At 28.9% G+C, this 2,775-nt stretch overlaps 1 long non-coding RNA gene across 1 annotated transcript; it reads right to left on the bottom strand.

The window, feature by feature from the left end:
• Positions 1-793: 793 nt before the first annotated feature.
• On the bottom strand, positions 794-1,676 carry LOC149512870 (uncharacterized). Its single transcript, XR_016331769.1, has 2 exons — positions 1,539-1,676; positions 794-1,082 (listed from the first exon to the last, which is right to left on the bottom strand). It is a non-coding gene; the product is annotated as an uncharacterized LOC149512870 (long non-coding RNA).
• Between the last annotated feature and the right edge of the window lie 1,099 nt (positions 1,677-2,775).

Below are 2,775 nucleotides of genomic sequence, written 5' to 3'. Positions count from 1 at the left end.
AGATTTTTTGGGTTTTGAAAAAAAAGATTTTTTTTTTGGAAAAATTTCATATTCCAGTGAAATTTGAATTTTTTAGTGACTTTCCAACGACATCCCTAGATTCCAACGAATTTTCCAATTTCTGGCATCCATTTTCCAAAAAATCGATGAACTTTCAGTTAGATTCCAGCAAATTTATCCAAATTCCAATGATAATTCTAGAATCCAGTAAAGGATTAAACCGATGTTCTTGGGGGTTTAGAGAGAGAGGGAGAGAAAGAGGAAGAAGAGAAAAAAGGGGAAGGAGAAATTTAAAGGAAAAGATCGGATTCTTGCTATTTATACCCCATCAAAATAGCATTGTTTTGGCGTTAAGAAACCCCCAAGATTTACGTGTTTTTATTCGAGCCAACCCGACCTGAATGCAATTCATTTCGTTGACCTGCATCCTAATCAGACCTTATAGTTGAGTCGAGCCGCTCCAACTGAGCCGTCTCTTTTTTTTTGTATTTTTTTATATTTTTACATATTTTTTATTTATGTGTTTGTTTTTTTAGTATTTTTGCATGATTAAATTTTAAAAAAAAATTTAAATATTTTTTTGAGAATAAATAATAATTATTCAATAATGAAATTTTAAAAAATTTCAAATGGTAAATTTTTATAAAATTTTTAGATAAAGAATTTTATCTAAATTTGTTCTAAATGGTAAAATAATTTAGATAAAATTTTAATAACAATAATTAATATTTATTTTTAATAAAAAAAAATTGGAATGATCAAGGGGGATAATTGGCATATTCAAAAGGCATAATGATCAAAACAGTAATTATTTTTATTCAGTAATAAATTATTAACAAAAAATATGAATTCTAAATAAATTATTAATAGCAAATGTAACTTTCAAGATTGACAAATGTAAATTCCAAGATAGATTTTCAGATAGTGCTTTTGAGTTATGGATAAAAATGATACATACATATTTTAGCGGCCGATATCTGGGGAAGTTTGACTATACCTTCCATTGGGGTTTGGGGAATCCCGACCGGAAAAAGTAAGCGGCTTCAGACTTCGACGGTGTAGAGTACCTGTGTAAAGACTTCCTGTTATATGCAGTGCCAAAAATAAAGTGATAAAAATCAGAAGATCAGAAAGAATTATTGGTAATTAGAAGTATAAATTTAATTCAATTAGTTCATTCAACTATTTATTTAATAGGTTTTGAGTTGGAATTTCAATACAAACAATTCTTTTTCCTTTCTCAGTCAACGGATTATTTCTTGTAAAAAAAAATTATAAGTAATTATGCCTCTCATTAGCATCTTCCCATGAATTTGACACAGATCTGTAAACTCTTTTACTTTATAATTTTTTTATAATTAAGTTCTTTTACCTTTGAATTTGAGTTCAATTGCATGTAAGAGTACGTAATTTTTAGTAGATTATTTTACAAAATTAGAAAGGTTTAAGGACTAACAGCTTTTCCTATGCAATGATAATGAATAAAAAATGGAGCCGATGACAAAACGAATTTGAAATACAAGGCTGGTTGTTGGTACCTTGGATAGCCGAGAAATGAGCAATTCTGGCTTCAACTAACAAAGACCCAGAACTCATCATCGACATAACTAAACAGGCCAGAAGCAGAGTAAACACAAGTGTATTATTCTTGGAAGACCTCTTCATTTTTTTTTTTTAGTTCCAATTAATGGTTTAATCAAAGCCATGCTTAGTATACATATATATAGAGATAAACCTCTCGTATATTCCACGGCAAAGAATTTAATCCTCTCATGCAATTTTCTGGTCAACTCTTAGCATGAATTAGCACGTCTTGACTGACTGAAATTAGGGGGGAAAATGCAAAACATCACATCATACTCTGGTTGGGATCTTTCCATCTTTCGAGGTCAAGGTGACAATTTGGTAATATTCCATGTTCAAGGTCATTATATTTTATGTATTATCAATATATATATATATATATATATTATAGTTAATGAATTATATCAGTGAGTAAAGTGAAAAATATAAGATTCTTAATAGTAAATATTTATCAATTTAATAAATTAAACAATAATTACGGTTTTCAACTCTCTCTTCGAATTTTACAGTAACAAGAAATTAAAAAGAAAAAAAAGTCCCTCTTAATAGGTGTTATGAAGTCTTTTCACCTTGCGGAGCTGGTTAAACAATTTTTTCAAGTCCGCTTTACCCTTTCTAATGATGTTGGTCGTTGCCAAACTTTTTCAGTTTTAAAATATATATATATGTACACACAGACGTCCAATTTATCAGTCCTCTTTCTAAGAAAAAGAAAATTCCAAGTCACAAGTCCTGTCTATGTAATGCATGTTTTTCTTTTATAATATATTTGACTGATTCATGCATGTAATTCTTCTTTTTTAATGGTAATGAAGGCAACTAGTTTACAGAGAGAATATATATGTTTTTTTTTTCTTTTTACTTAATGGAAAAGGATAAAATATGTGCATTGATGCTTGTAATTTGTGAAATGATTACCACACTTGGATAACTAGTAAAATATCACAATATTTATGGCATATTTTGTTGGGAAAAATAACACCAACGCGTAGTAATCATACACAAAATAACAAGCTCAAATCAAGAATAAGAATACACAAATATATTTGGTTCGGCCCAACTTAAAATGACCTAGTCCAAACTTAATCCACTATCAAATAAATCTTTATAATTGTAAGACTTTTAGAATGAGAAAAATCTCCTAAAACTCCTTACTCAAAATTTAACCCAAAACCCAATTACACCCTTTAA

This window comes from Durio zibethinus, chromosome 21 (genome assembly GCF_047325235.1).
Source record: "Durio zibethinus cultivar Kanyao isolate XHJ-2024 chromosome 21, ASM4732523v1, whole genome shotgun sequence".
NCBI classification, from domain to species: domain Eukaryota; kingdom Viridiplantae; phylum Streptophyta; class Magnoliopsida; order Malvales; family Malvaceae; genus Durio; species Durio zibethinus.
Note: the sequence above shows the minus strand (reverse complement) of the source record. Positions and strands in the feature narration are given on the sequence as shown.